This window comes from Ixodes scapularis, unplaced genomic scaffold (genome assembly GCF_016920785.2).
Source record: "Ixodes scapularis isolate PalLabHiFi unplaced genomic scaffold, ASM1692078v2 PGA_scaffold11__112_contigs__length_91849675, whole genome shotgun sequence".
NCBI lineage: Eukaryota > Metazoa > Arthropoda > Arachnida > Ixodida > Ixodidae > Ixodes > Ixodes scapularis.
The window spans coordinates 6,759,064-6,775,862 of NW_024609837.1; positions in this window are offsets into that span (position 1 = coordinate 6,759,064).

Below are 16,799 nucleotides of genomic sequence, written 5' to 3' on the forward strand. Positions count from 1 at the left end.
TTTAGAGCAGGTCGCTAGCGAATTTGATGTCTTTCTTTCGAAAAGTAACCGAAATTTGACTTTTTGGTCGCCGTTCAGGTTTATGGAATTGGGAACGGGCCGAGTTTATTAGAAACTCAGACTCCAGGAGAACTTTAAAGAGTCATTTAATCCAGCAATCGCAGAATCCCCACGGCCTTTCCGTGATGTCAATAGGCCAAGACTAAAATTAAAGAAATATAGAAATGTCCAAAATAATTTTCTTTTCAGCTATAGTCTACCAAACGTTTAGATGGCGTTTAAAGTTTTATTTTCACAAAGAAAAAAGAACCCAAACCCTGAAACTCTAAAACTTTATATTTAAAAACAAGTAACAGATCTAAGGGAGCCTGTTAAATATGTATTGAGAAGCAACTTCATGAATGCCTCATATTGACAACTGGAGATTTGCAATGAGACCATGCTTCAGGAGGCTAAGCCTGCCGAAGGTAAACGCAAAAAAAGCAACATATTAAAAGCCTATTGATATCACGATTGCTTGTAACAATGTGCACTTAAATTATATTTTGAGTTTCCCAGTAACATATCATAAATGCATCTTCAGAATCTGCGACACAGTGGGTAGTCTGTGTAGGCGGCTTCAACGAATCCGTTTGATCATAATTTTCTAATGAAACGGCACTTTGATGGAAGGGGTAAAAGAGAGCGCCGTGAGCGAACCTTACCTACGCGTCGTTCGCTCATTGTACTCCCTCCCTGTAGAACACAAACCAGGAACAAACAACAAAAACGAAGTCTATAAGCAGGCAACGTCCAACCGAGAAGAACTGGCGAAGCCTAGCCAAAGAAACGAGCCCTTCCCAGGGGGCACAAACAGAATGGGCGCAAATTCCCATCTTCGAGGTCAGCCTTGAGTGGTCATACCATACGCGGGCCCTTTCGTAAACCGATACCATCTGTAAGCCGTGACAGAAAAGAGAATGGGACGCCATCAATAAAACGGGCAATTGAAAAACGCGCGCCTTGCTTCTTTTTTTTTTTTTTTTCACGTGGCAGTTGGCACGGTGTGTGCACGCATGACTTTGAGGGGTGAGGGTGCTGAAAACATTGTGCTGTACGCTAATTGGAGCCGGCGAATAATGGTGCCCCCGCGATGACCCAGGATATGTATTCCGAACGAGGCTGTTTATTCTAGAAGACGTGTCGATGTTTTCTTTCTTGTCTAACGTGCCTTACTCGAGGGGGAAGCAATGAACCGCAATTACTCCTTCTCAAATAGTATTTAAATACTCCTCTCTGGATCGACTAGCTCCGCCATTCAGCCTCAGGGGGTCTCTTCAAGAATGAAGTTGTTTTTTTTTACGGCGGGAGGTGTATTTGCGTAATTTCTCGGGTTTCGTGTACACATCGTGGCCCGTCAAACGCAACGGAAAGATTGCTTTCCTAAAATTACTTGGAAACTTTCTCCACTAAATTCAGGGGGAAATTCGAGTGTCCTGAAAATGGGACATCACAGTAAGATTTGACGTCACGTCAGGGCATCGCAATGGAGCATTTTTCAAAAGTCCGTAGGCAACATTGGCGGTCGCCATTTTTCGGGCGCGAAGGGATGACCGGATCCGAGTTCTCGCCGTGCCCTAATGCGACCCTCGTGTTCAACACATGCACAGGATATCGTCATCATCATTATCATCATCATCATCATAAAGCCTTTATTTCTGCCAATAAGCAACCACTTAAGTGACTTACAAATAAGTTAGTGATAGCCTTCGGGTTAGACAGATAATCAGAATCACTTCTTAGCCAGATACCGTGCGCGCTATCTCTAGTATGTTGTCTAGGAAATTTCCAAAGCTCATCTGGTGAGTGGAATAAGTTTTGGAACTTATTCGACACACCAGATAAGTTTGGTAAATTCGCTAGACAACATACTAGAGGTAGTCCGCAAGGTATCTATCTGCCTATGAGTCAAAAAATGTCAGACGAGGATAGTCGGCGCAGTAGCTACTAGGTGGCGCCTCATTTCGGAAAGGGTTCATTTATTCGAAAATTTTCTCCGCTAAGTTTAGCAGAAAGTGTCACATGATGTCACGGCATCCCTTGACATCACTGTGGCACGTGACCATCGTCCGCTAGTTTCAGCGGGCCATAACTTCGCTAAATTTAAACACGGCAGTGTAACTGTACACAGAAGTGTCCATGCGTCTCGGCTGCCTCAGCAGTTCATTAATTGGCATGGCACGGCAAGGAATCGGGAGTTTTTATGCGGTCTTACGTTCTTTACCGAAGGAAAGTAAGGAACTACAATTACTCGCCCTCAAACATTTTTTAACTACATCTCTCGATCACCAGTTGTCTTCCTAGGGTATCTTATAATATGTGAGGATTGTTTTTCAAGTTTGTTTAATTATTTCGCTCAGGAATGTGGGCGCCGTGTAGCGTTTTCTGGAACAATGACAAGGTCAATGGTACGGGAAGATAATTTTTCACCGCCGACTGAATACTCTGTAGTAGAGCTGCTGGCGGCGCGGCATGATATATCGGAGCGTCTGCTAGCACCCCTAAACCCGCTTTTGTTTAGGCCACCGATCATTAGAGTCAGCCTCCGCGGCATAGAGATCTGGATGCTGATTAATCATGGCGCACTCCATTCGGCCTGTCCAATAAGAATGTCGTTATTCTAGCACCTAGACATACATTTTAAGGTTAAGAGAGGTTTAAAAAATGAGAGCTTATGGAGGTGTAAGCTTTAATTGTGGAAAACGTATGCGTGCAATTTTATGTGAATGAAAAAGGCTATCTAACTCCTAGAGAGAAGGAACAGAGAGAACAAGGACAACACCGATCCTTTTCCTCTCTGGTCCTAGTCTCTAGGCTTTTTTTTTTCATTTTGAATGTTCGCCAGCTCGCCTGCGTTCTAACTTCAGTATTCTCCCAAATAATTCGAAAGTTAAGCCATGCATGACTCCTCTGGATTCAAGTTACAAGACATGCTTCAGATTTTATTGCTCTGGCTCATATAAAATGTCTCGAAAATCTCGTCGGTAGGATTAAACATTGTGGTGCTGCCATTTATCATGAGCAGGTTTTCTTAAGAATGTGACCATCATAAGAATTTAAATATTTGTACCTGTAGTACAAACGTATTTACGAGAATGTTAGTTACGTTCGCTACTTAATACGAAGAACAGTACCACCAAAAAGTTACATCCCCCATAGAAACAGATACCAAAGTCACTCTGACAATTTTAGCCAGTGCTACATCAGCGATCAGTTGGGTTTCGACCTAAAGCCCCTTGATACTTGTTTCTAAAAATAACGACAACCAATACGAATGACGAGGCACATTCCGCTGGAACAAGATGGCGTCCTGCAGTCCAGTTCTCTGCTGTGCGCCGCCATTCGCTTCCTGAGACCTGCACCGACACGCAGTCGGCGCTTCAAAGAATGTCGGTACTTGTAGGAAGCTCTTATCTAGGGACTTTATTTCGACCGCTCTCAATTGATGCTATTTTGATCGAACACGAGTCCCAGACTAACGCTGTATCAGAAACAAACAGGAAGTTTATTTTTCTTGTACCCATAGCTGAAGTGAACTGCTGGGGCGTAACTGCTCCATCTCCTCTTCAAGGCCCGAAGTCACACTGAAGCGTGCCACATCTTCCTCTAGGGCGGAGTCACTCTATAGAGCTAAGCTTAGAGTATCGGCTCTCTTTTCCTCCATTGCCAGATGCCGCAACGACGCTTACTTGTCTAATCGCGTCCCGTGACACTCGTTTAGGGGTCAGCCGCTCGTAGACGCCGCCATTTTGCTGTATAGAGATGTGCAGGCGCCGTTGGCGGCAAATATGGTTATGAATCACGGCTTCTTGAATTCGAATACAGTGTCAGGGAAATTCGACGATATCGCGTCGCTCTACCGTTGACTGTTTCAGCAAATCAAAACGACGGAAACCGCTTCCCGCGTCTTCCGTTAGGCACGTTTACCTTAGCAAGTGACAACGAGCAGAACTGATCCAGCACAATAATCTAGTTCCCGCCGGATTTCTCTAAGTCTAAAGCGACATGGCTTGCGTAATAAAGTGCACTGGTGCGCAGTATACGCGCCCATTCGATTGCGATTGACCATTCAGGGGCCCGCCTCCAGGGCAGTTGCATGCACTGGCCGACTTGCGCTGGGAGTGCTCATGGCATGCGGCGCGGCGTGTGGGGAAATTTGTCGAGTTCGCTTCTAAGGGTGCTATGGGAGCGCTCTATCGTAAAGCCGCAAGATTACTGAGATTGTTTTCAGGCCCTCCGGCAGGGGGCGTTGGGAACGTTCACCGCCTGGATTCAGCACTCGGATACCTTTAGCTCGGTGGAACTACTGTAGATGATTAAACGAGAACATCTGGGGGTACGTGTGTTGCCCCGTACAAAACAAATTGCAGTCATTTCAGCGTGTAGTCGTTTGCAGAACGTACGCCCGAAGTTGGCCCCTTTGAAAGCGACAATGATCATGAAGGCGAGGGAACGGCTGGCTAGACATGAACAAGTAATCACTGCCAAAGCTAGCACAGGAGTGAAGTAGAGAGACGTGAGTATCGCGGCTCATGTGCTCACGTAGCCCGGCCTCGGCGGCGTTTTTATTTAAATTCGGTTCAATTACATTATCATCAGTAAGGTGCACCTGGATGCTACTTAAAAAAAATGAACCCACAGCCAGTTGGCTAGTTTGGGCCTATTAAAATAAGGCGTCTGAGTCGTTGAGTGGGAACACAGGTTAATTTGAAGGCTGTCTTGAAAGTACGAATTTTATACAGAGAAGCTAAACATCGTGCGTTGGCGATTTATGCTAAACGCTCATTTGACTTGCAAACAAGGACTATTGAATGCCAGAACTATAAACTTCTAGGGCATCCTGGAAAAGTCAAGTCAGTCAAGTGTATGATATATTTTTATACAACCCGCGGAACGGCGCAACGTTTGTTGGCCAAGCAATGGATCATTTACTCAATAGTACATTGAATCATTACCGTCGTTGGATCAGTTTTTTTTTTTTTTTTGTATCATCAACGGTTGTCAGTTATTTAGAGTAAGCGGCGCTTAATTTTTTTTTAAATTTTTTTAATGATACAATGATTACTAAAAGGCACCTTATAACGTAGATGCTGACCTGAGAAGAGTTTCTGCCTTCCATTATAAGTGCCTTCGCATCGCCGGCAGCGAACCGTGACGTATATTAGGGAGTTTTCGTACAGACCGCGTTTCCCCCTCCGCTAAGCCCTCCGCAACGAAGAAGCCGTTACTGCGCCTGCGCGCCGATGGCCTTAACTGTAGAGTTTTGGGTATTGTAGCAGGCTGCGGAGGGCATTGCGGGACTGCCAGAACGATCCACGAAAACTCTCTATTGTCTGCCCGGTGCGAAGCCTGGTTTGGTGGCGATGCCACCACTGAAAATGACTATTAGTCACTGGCTGTAGTCCAAAGGGCCACGACAATGGATAGTCCCCGGTGAGGTTATGTGATCTGCATGATGGTGGTTCACGCACCACGAGTTGAGGGTTACCTATGCCGTAGTAATGTAACTCCACTGAACTCGGACTTCGAAGCAAGATATGAGCAGGAACAACTACCTGCACCGCGTGACAACGTCACGTCCGACTGAAACGTAAACTATCATCCACTTGTTGGCCCACTTCTTCGAGTGAACAGGCATGCAGAGAAACTAAATGAACGCAACCAATCGGCTCCTCGTCTCGCAGGCACAGGCAAGCCGACTTTACTTAAAAAGCGCAGTATGCACGCCAGCAATCTATTACGTACTAACACTGACTCTACGGAACTGTAATTTAGAGCGTGGTTTCGGTTTGTATAGAGTGGCTTCCGTTATGCTCATCTATAATAAACGTTTGCAAGCATTCACGCTTCAAAGGCTGGTCTGGCCACCGTGAGTCGAGAAATGTTGTAATAATAATAATAATATTAATTTATTCATAAATCCGCATCAGGGCACTAAAATATGCCTCACAAAATCATTTACGTCCTTGTGTGTGATAACGGCCTGTCCATTCGGATACGCATATTTGTAAAACAAAAAAGGTAAAGAAAAAAAATACATGGATGTAGTTTTTGTCCGCCATTCAGTGTTGAACAATAGTTATGAGCGTATGCTAACTAATTGAAAATGTGGAAACATTTTCTTCAAACATACTATGTCCAAAATAAGGACAAAAGAAAAAAAAAGCTATGTCCATTACAATTCAAACACTGCGTGCAAATTATAGTACAAAGGAAACAGTAAGAACATCGTAGGAGGGATTCATACACTAATTTAATGGCAAACAACAAAAGAGCAGACATTTCATGAATGATTCGTCTTAAACTAATATCCGCGGAATTTCGTAATCTGTATATGTAGGATGATATCATAAATAATTAATTAGATGCTCTACGTGTGAATTCCACGACAAATGCTCGTCGAAGTACATACTCATTTACTTTGTTTCTGCGAATTATAGAAGTGGTGAACAGCTGCATTGAGTCCATTCAGCATGTATGCGAAAATATGGGTTTTATAAGGTTACTATGTTTTTGGTGAGTTAGAAGGCACATTAGATACGTTTTGTTTTTTGGGTTGTTGACAAAAAATATTGCTTTAGAAAACCAGGTCATTACCTCATTGATGTCGTTCTGGATAATTTTAACTGGTGTATCATAATTTTAATTTTCCAGAACTGATGCTGTATCGTCAGCAAATTAATAAATGTTAGATTTTAAAGGTAATAAGGCTAGATCGTTTATGTAAATGGTAAAAGCTAGGGACTAAAACAGATACCTGAGGCACACCGCAAGTTGTGTGCACGGCGTCACTCATCCATTTTCCTATCCTAACTCGTTGCGTCCTGTTGGAAAAATAATGTTTTGAATAAATCGAGGGAATGCCCTCGGAAGCCAAGGTTTTCTAGTTTATCTAGTAAGATGGAAGGGTCACTCGCACCAAGTGTTTTTGCTAGGTCAAAAAATATTTTAAGCACTACATCATTAGAATATATGTTTTTCATTAATGAATCTATCACGTCTTCAAGTAAAAGGGTGGTATTTAATTGCTGCCAAAAACCATACCGAGTATTGCTAATTAATTAATATTTGTCACAACGCGAGTTCATGACTTTTAAAACAATATATTCTGCGTTATCTGCGAGATAACAGAAAAGAGCGCGATGGGCCTGTAATTGCTTAACTCTGTTTTGCTTTTTTTTTCTATTAATAGGCCGAACTATATCAACGTTAAGCTTATAGGGTGTAATTACTGTCTCCAACATTCGGTTTATTATTGCCAGAAAAACGAGTTTTAAGTTGTTGAAGCTCATTTGTACGTATTTTGGTCTCAGTTGATCACATCCCGAAGTTTTTTTTACGATTGACATACTATTAATTATATATTTTTTCGATCCGCCTACGTCATTTGGGGTAGGTAGGTAGAGTTTTGTGAGTTCAGCAGTACTTTTACACTTTCTGTAGTCTTGTTTACTAGCCCACGCAAATCTTGCACGACTTTAGAAAGGTGTTATTGAAATTGTTACTTAACGTATAGCAATCGGTGACTCCAAAAGTTTTTCTTTGTAGATTCGTCGATGCTGTCTTTAGGTTTAAGGACCAGTCTGGAAGCCGTCGGCACGCCGTAACCAGGCTCGATTAGGGCCACTAAATAAGTTACACTCCAGAGTAGCGACAACTTCAGCCATCTTGGTGCTTACAACTATTGTTTGCCAGTCGCCCACTGAGTTACGGGGAAACCCCGCTCTTGGTCGCCGATAGATGGCGCAAGCAGTTGGGACGCGCGGGTGTCCAAAAATCTTAGGGTTGGTTTTCCGCTCTTGAGAAAGGTCCGCGACAGAGGAAAACGATATTGTCTGAGCTTCTTGACGCCATATCAGCAGCTCGGGAAGTCGAAGTTTCGAGTCGTAACAATCGCCAATCGTGACCGCCCTGCACTAAGCGCCAAAATGGCGGCGCCCACAAAAATAATGAAAAATGGAGTGTCGACACTCTAAACGTATCCATTGGTTCTAGGCTCGAGTATCAAATGACTTATAGTCGGTGACGGGTTTAGAAACCGGTAGATCCTTCGACTTTAGCTCGTGCTCCTTTCCTTCCCCTGGGCTGCGGTGGCGCGTGCGGCGGTCAATTATCGAAGGCAGAAAGCTGGCGCTCAAGATAAAACATCTACAGGGTGTGAAAAAAAAAAAAAAACGGCTTTGTTTTAACGTAAATGAAGTGCTAGAGGTGCAAACCAGATACCACAGTTTCGGCACTAACCGTTATAATATTCGAAAGTTAGAGTGATTTTCTGGAATTTTTGATTAAAAAATGGCGGCCGACGGAGCTGTCGTATACGTGGGTCTCATTGGCGCCAGGAACAGAAAACGGGCGAAAACGGTCCCATTTTTCCGTCGAAGTTTTCCGAAAACCACTAATAACTTTCGAATAAGATATTGGTTCGTGCTGAAACTTTGCCATCTGGTTCGGGCCTTTATCGCTACCTTTGGTTATATTGAATTATTGCGCATATCTAAATATTTCGGTTAAAAAAAATATTTTTTTTTTTACATATTGCATTTGGTTTTGAACTTGTCACCGACTATGTGTGCGCCGACAACCATCTGGTGGTGCCCAAATGCCCTACTTGCTAACTTCTACTTGAATTAAAAGAAAAACACTCTAAAGGCCTGTTCACACATGCAGCGGAGCTCTACAAGCATAGCGCTAACCTCGCGCTAAGCACGTGCTGACGGCAGTGTTCACCAGCTTTGTATCGCACCGTCAAAACTGTTGCTCATGGCAGACGATAAGTAGCTGACGGCACGTGAGGAGCGCTACATCAGCGCTCCGCTGCATGTGAGAACCGGCCTTTAAAGAAAGACTAAAGACTCATACCTGATACAAAAGACACGGTGGTCGATGCAGACTCGATAACTACGCGCACGCTTCGTGCATGTTCGGAGCATGTTTTCTTCCTACATGCTTGGAACATGTCTGCGGTTATATGACTTGATAGGATGGAAGCTTGGGCGAGTTGGTGAACCATACTTGACGGTGACAGCGCAGGAAAAATCAATCTCACACCAGACACTCAGGAAGACAATCAGCGCGCGTGCTTGTCTTCCTGTGTGTCTGGTGTGAGATTGATTTTTCCTGCGCTGTCACCGTCAAGTATGGTTATATGACCCATGTGACAGGAAGCACCTACAGACTGTCGACGTTTGTATCAGCAGCGTGACTGGTGTGTAGCAGTGTAAACAGTCTGCATACACTGTCTGAGGCATTCCCTTGTACTGTCGACACCGGTTATAACGAAGTCAACGGAAATCGAAAATCACTCCGATATACCGGATATTTCGTTATAATCGACTTCGGTTATAACGAAGTGCAGAAGGGAATGGGAAATCGGGAGCGCTTCGCTGTAGCTGCTATTTCGTTATAACCGACTTCGTTATAACCAGTCTCGACAGTATAACGGCCAGATTGGTCATGGAAAAAACTGTCTTTAGACACCTTCGAAGCGTGTACCAAGCAAACATATCTCCAACATGCGTGACGCCTGTCTCCTTCTGTTGTCATGCCGGCGGCGAACGTTGTGTATTTTGTACGATGTACGGACTTTGGGACTGTACCCCACGAACGGCTTTTTTTTTTTGTTTTGTTTTTTTGGCACCGACTGCCTCAGAATCCAGCCGGGGGTCCGGAGCCAGCGCGCGCAATTTGCGAGTCCGGTCCGGTAATGAAGCCGACGCGGAAGGTGCCAAGTGTGTCATCCAGCGCATAAAGACGGCCTCGGGGAGGCCACAATAGACGCGTCGCCCCGTCGGCCGCATCGAGGAGTTGCGTCCAGCCCACGCCCGGTATTGTGGTGGCTGAAGGACTGCGGCGAATAATCGACGGGCTTCCACAGTGCCGGACTGTGGGAGGGTTGGGCAACGTACGTACGCGCGGTGCGGCGTTGCCCTTTTCATCGTTGCACTTGCCCCTCGCCATCCCCTCCCTCGGAAATACGTGGCGAGAAAATAGGTCGCGGGAAGAGAGAGGCGAAGAAAAAACGCGAGAAAGGAACCGCATATAAAAGCCCGTCACTGTTTTCTCGGGGCCTCGGTTGCCTCGAGCGAAAGGAATCCCGATCAAAGAATTCAGCTGACGTCAAGCAGTTCATCTGAAGTGCGGCACATTTGCACTAGTGTTTCATAAATAACATTACAAAAAAATGTTGTTCGTTATGTTGAAGAAACGTTTATTCGCGAGGATTGCAATAACGCGAGACTCGTAGCGTTTTTTTATTCCCGAGAATCTTGTGCGTAGTGGCCGCAGCACTTGCCCCTGTAAAGTTATCTTTCCCTCGAATAGAGACGCCCTGATGCCAAACAAACTTTAAGAACGCCGATGATGATGGCATGTGACGCGTATGTGACACCTTTAAGGTTTAAATACCACCTGGGGACTCGCACGAAAAACAAAACGGAATGTCAAAATCGCCTTATTCTCGTTACACATCCTATGAAGATATTTCTTGCCAAGCCAGGAGCTTTCTTTGTAATAAGCCTAATATGGTTTAGGACCCGTGCTGTCCACTGAGATAAACATTAAAGACTACTTCTCTCTCTCTCTCTCTCTTTCTCGAACTACCCATCTCAAAACATTCACACGCTATACCTGCGCGTTCTACTGGTTATAACTCAAAAAGGAGGGGTGCGGAAAAGCCTGACTTCTGAATAGATAGATGGATGCTTTTTATTGAAACATAGAGAGTAGTAATTAGTTCTAAAATTTGCAACTCCGTAGCACTGGAGAGAGGTAAGTAGAAGCAGTGAAAAAAATAGTAAATTACGCACACGCAAACAACGCATACATGCACCTGAAATTGGTCTTGAAGTCTAGTAGATTATAAGATCTTTGGGGTGCCTTAAAAACGATACGTTGATCCCGCCCATTGTTGCATGGGCCCAGGACTTCTGGCAAAATAAATGCTCGTGGATCCAGCTGTCCAAGCTGTAGATGCTTTAATTCGAGCTTAAAACGCGCCACCTGAAATTCCACGATAAAGTTTTTACCACAATGAAGTTTTTACCACAATAAAGTTTTTATTAAACAACCAACCTGATATTCCAATACAGACTGGGTGAAAAATCAACTGAATTCTAGAAGATGTTTCATGCTTAGTAATTCCTCCGATTCGTTGTCGATTTAGTCGAAGCGCTCCATACTAGCGTGAATTAAAGGCGACGTTTGATATATTGTTTAACTGAAAATAGAACTTACCGCGCAAAAGAGACCACACATTTTGTCGATAAGACGAAGGTCTGGTTACTCTAGGGAATATTTTTACCGCCTTTATTGGTTTTTGAGCGGTGCATATTCCTTTTTCGCTGACCCCCATAGCGCTTGCGCTAGATACGGTGATAATACGTGGAAAGAAAATTCACCGAACATTATAAGTGATATTAAGTAGGGATAAAAATAACCTTCCCTCGTAAAACACTACCTATATAACAGGCACGTAGCCAGGATTTTGTTTCGGGGGGGGGGGGGGGGGGGGGGGGGCGCCCATGACAAAATGCTGTATGAAGGGGAGGGTGGAGAGGAGGTCCCAGCAAAATGGAAGATTTGGAGGGGGGGGGGGGGGGGCCTCCCCCCTGGCTACGTGCCTGCTATATAAGGTTATTTTATCCATCGAGCGAGCCTTATCGGAATAATCACAACATTAGAGAGTTTTAGTAGATCGTTCCCATGACTCCGATAACGATACCCGATACTCCGTTACTGCCTCCCTTACGCATGCATAGTATCGTTATCGGGGCTATCGGAGGTATCGGAACGATCTACTAAAACTTTCTATTGACACCAGTTCGAAGGACGATTATTACTCCCTTACTTCTAGTTATCTTGCCGCAAGAGCGTGCAAGAGTTACATAAACACAACTTGGTTAGGGCTCACTGTAGACTTTAAAGAAAAATGTTGAAGTGCCCAGGCGTAATTCGTGAAGAGGCGCGTAATAGTATGTTGAATAAAAATATTTGCAACATTTATGTCTTACTTTTTGTACTCAGGATACAAACTCTGAAATAACTTGAGTGTCTATTGTGCCGGTGGGTACACGAAACACCAATCGTAACTATTAATTTAATTAATTTAACCAAGAAGGTTATCAAAGTAAGGCTACTATAGGCATGCAGTTTTAATAGAAATTGCATGCCTATTAAATTGCAGTTTCAATGAAACTACAATACAATAAAAGTGCCTTCCGTGTTTTCACTACTTGAACGGCATGTCGATTGGCTCACAATACCGATATCACTTCGCATTAATGCATGCCTGGAAAAGAGAGCTGTGATTTCTGTTCTGAGTGCCTCGGGAAACAGTATTAATATAGGAGCTCCTAGCGGTGTGTGCGAAAACACGTGCTGAGGGTGGGCGATCTTTTGGTGATTCTCGACAAAAGTTTATAGCTTAAAAAAACAGGGCCAGTTTATTTCACTGGATGGGTTCATTCTTTATTGGGGGAGGAAGTAACGCGGACAAAAAGTACCCAATCAGAAAGTCCCTTACGTAATTTGTATGCGTACTGATTTAGTTCCGCTTGTTCGCTGGCTAAATCGAGACAAATGTTTAGATGGTCCAGAGGACTAGGGACTAAGGTTACAGAGTATAACTCTTAATCTGAAAATAGCTTGGAAGCTAGACATCGCCACCTACGAGGCAAAAATCAAGGGCAATCTGAAGGGTGGCAACAGCTCAGTGTATATGATATAAACACTCCCGTTGGCAACCACAAAATGTGGCTATTCCGCACGCGCAGGAACTTGTTTATCGAAGAACAAAGTACCTGCGTATGCTCCTTTCCACATCCTCCCAGTCACGTCAAAAACGCGAGTTGAGTGACGTCACAAAGGCATATTCGCTGCACATCGCTGTATATCGGACATTTTACCAGCGCAGAACGATAGCAATCCTGGCGTCTGTAACGTGCGTCACGCAGTAGCGATTACACAAACACGCGACAATACGATACTCATCCAGATAAAACTGAGCGAAGGTGGGGATTGAGACCGGGAGGTTACGCAGCGCGAGCTTTTGCTCCACGTGCTCCGAGCTGCGCAGCGTTAACAAACTCCGCCACCAATATCCCCGATCTAAATCGACCTTTTTAGAGGTGTTGTACGAGGACCGATGAAAAGCATCGAGTTCGATACACCCACCCGACACACACAGCATCTTAATCGAGGGCACGGCGTTTTCGCGAGCTCCTTGGTGCACGATAACGATCTTGTGGCGCGCCTGCTACCTTACCCCCCGTTTACAAAGTCCTCTAACCACCACACTCCGGCTTCATCGCTGCATGTAGGAGAGAAAAGATCCTCGTTCAAAAGCACCCTTTGCCCCATTAGCCTCGTCGAACGAGCGTATCATCGTTTCTCGCAGGGGGGCGAACCCGAATCAACAGCAAACAATATCGAGCGGCTCTCGAGAAGAGCTACGCTAGATGCAGGCACGCTTCGACACAAAAATAGACTCGGAGTCACTCCCGGTCACCGCCAGCCACAGCGAAGCTTGAGCAAGCAGAACGTTAACAAACACAAACATAATCCTCGTAGCAGCAGCCTGGAGCCGCATCGAGCTCTTGCTTTGGACATCGAGAGGGGCTCGGTTTCAGTGGACCGCAGCGTATTCTACGAGCCATCCTCCAGCCAATCCGACGCTTGTACCCTGTCACGTGACTGCGCGCCATGAGCGTTGCTCTCGACGTCACGGGACGCTGCAATACATTGACTGGGGTGACTGGTAGCGTCCCCTCGCGGTCCATCCTAAGGCGAGGCGGAGTACGATTCTGGGAGGCTACCGGCGAAGAACAGCCAACCCAGAATAAGAGCGGTAGGAACGAACGCCGTGTGCCTTTCAATGAGCCAAATCCGGGGCAGGAACGTCGTCGGGCGATACGGTCGGTGCGTCTTTTTGCTTTCTAGGGTTGGGCGTGCGGAGAAGATACAAAGAGACGCTTCGCTTAACCTAAGTGGACTTTGTGGCAGGGGCCTGATGATGGCGTGCAAGCTCCTGCGTTGACGCGCTGGTCGGCGTGTAGTAGTGCACTCCCCTCTCAGACATCGGGACCGTACTTCCTTGCAAAAAGCTTGGCAGTGCCAATCGTTGCAATGTACGTAGGGAGATCGGGGGAGGATGAATAATCGTGCCGACAGAAAGTAAAAGCAGTCTGCGCTGTGATAGTGAGTATAGAATTTCACTATGCTCAATGTCAGCGCGGACAACTTTTTTTTTTTAGCTCTGAAGTTGAAGCATACTTTCAGCCTGCCTAATCCGCCGATCTTCCTCCGCAAGTTGCAGTGAAAGGCCTTCCCACAAGCTTTGCGGGTAAGTAGACCCTCCAGATATCTTAAAGTTTCTGCCGAATTGGACATGGACCAATGGCCGAACGTCCACTTTTATGGAGGTGGCATGCATGCATGCGTGAAACGCTTCGTGAGATCCGTCTATTGCCGATATCTTCCAGTGTCTGGAGTTCAACCCGCGTTATACGCACTCCCGACTCGGGTATGTGCTTGTGGTTTTCGTTAACTTTTTTTGTTGCTTTTCATACACAAAAATCGATCGATAAGTCAGCACTTTGCCCTGCAGCTTAATTTTATACTGACTGTCATATTGCCACGCGCGTCACCGAGCGATCGCGTGCGTAGCCGATTGGTTACCGCGCTTGACTGTCGCGCGGAAGGTCTGGGTGCGTTTCCAGCGAGCGGAATGTTCTTTTATTTATTCTTTTAACTGGGCGTGCTCGTGAGTTCAAGAACAGTCTCGTCTGATCGAGCTCCGAATGTTCTAAGTGCCGAACGTTCTACGCCGAATGTTTCAGGAACCCACGTGGCTACAAAAGGTGCTTTGCGTGGCGAGCCGCAGTCAGTCTCGCCCCAGCGTTCGATCCTGCTGTTAGGCCGACTTCAACGCCCGCAACGCTCTGTTGTTAACCTGTTTTCTTTTTGGTTTTGGGCACAAGTTCGCCATATTAAACGTTTGTTTCATCAGTCATTCTTTGTTTCGTCACCTCATCATTCGCGACAATATTTGTTCGGACACGAGCGTTCTCAATAATACCGATAAGTCTGGATTTTCCCAATAGTGCCGATAATGGTCACCCGGAGAATTTGAGCATTCTGGGGCACTGCACTATAATTCACTATACGGCGAGCAAGTGTTCCAAAATGCGTCTTTGGCGCATCAGAATACAAGGAGCAGCACGCCAATCGAAGGGCAACACAGAGAAGCTGCGGGATGTGTTGTCTTCACTGCAGTCATCGAACGCGTTTGAATTCGAAAGCCAAACGCCGAACTGCGGCGTTCTAGCCCCGTTCGACGAGCGCAGTGGAGGCAAAGGCTCCTAGCTCTATTAATCCTTGGGCCCAGGGCTGGGCGTTCCCCTTTCGTCCCCTCCTCTCCCTCAATTTCTCGGCACATAGTCACTGGCAGCTTAAAGACCGACGACCAGTTCGCGCTTTCCACTTGTCCCCTTCTTCTTCCTCCCCCCTTTCTACCCTTTCCACCGTTGCCTGTTTCCTCCTCCCCCATAGTGAGGAGGATCTTCTGCCTCGCAGAAATCTCGGAACTGGTCGTCGGCCTTTAAAGGAAAGTAGAAGAGGTCCTAATATTCGAACAAACAGTTAAACGTTCTAACGTAGACACCTTAAAAAATATCCGTCTCGAGTTTTATTTCCATCTTACTATGGTGCAGGCGTCGTAACTTCCGATTAAATTTTTGGCACAGACTCGTTTGTTGCGGCGCGCCCACGGGGTAAGCTCAAGAGCGGAGAGACAAAACTAGCCAAAGGACGTCATCAGCGGGGTCAGATCTCCCTCGTCACGTCACGACCATGCAGATGGATAACGGCCGGCAGAGATGATCGACGCATGCCTGGTGGCAATCGCTGCGCGTATTTTTCAGAACGAAACCGGTTTACGTTTACTTCTGGCCAAGATAAGTGCGATGACTGAGTTCGCGGGACAAAAAGCTACGAGGATGGCGAGTTCGTTCGCTTCTTGCACAGGGATTGCGATGACGTCAGAACGCCAACTTCTTATTGGCTGATCGCAAAAAAATAGGGGGTAGACTTTGAGGCAGCTAGCATTGAGGTCTACCCACTATCCTTCCAACGAAAGCCAATCAGAATTCGGCGTCGTTGTGACGTCACCACCATCCCTGCGCAAGAAGCACACGACTTCCTTTCCGAATAGGAGTCCGCTCTCCACTCGAATTTTATGAAAAGGGCTTCCCTTTAAGTTCAACCGTAGCCAACGTTACGTTCGGATGACATCAATTTAGAGACGCCAAAATAGCGCCGTCACGGCACTAATTGTTGGCGGGGAGGGGGGGGGGCGCAGGTTTTCTATTAGCGGCTAAATCAATCGCGCAGGATTGCGGCGCATTCACTGTGCTTGGTTGGCTGACCTACAGAGAGAATGAGCGCGCCGTGACGGTGCACTTTTCGAGCTCCTCGATTGGCTCCATCGGAGCGAAGAGTCAGCGTTTTGTTACGTCGGCTACGTCGTCCCCGCTCTTCCTAGTATTCGCCCTTTCTCGCGCGAGTTGAAACGCGGTGGCGCCAGTGTGCGCCCCACAACCACTTCCGGTTGTTCAACCGGAAGTGCATTTTAGCTTCTAACGCGGCGGGTTTTACAGTATTTGCGAAATCATACATACACGCTATCTTCCGGAAATGGTCACTTATCGCTCTATCAGACTTTCTTCACTTTTACCATAAATGAATGAGGAGTAAAACATTAGGTA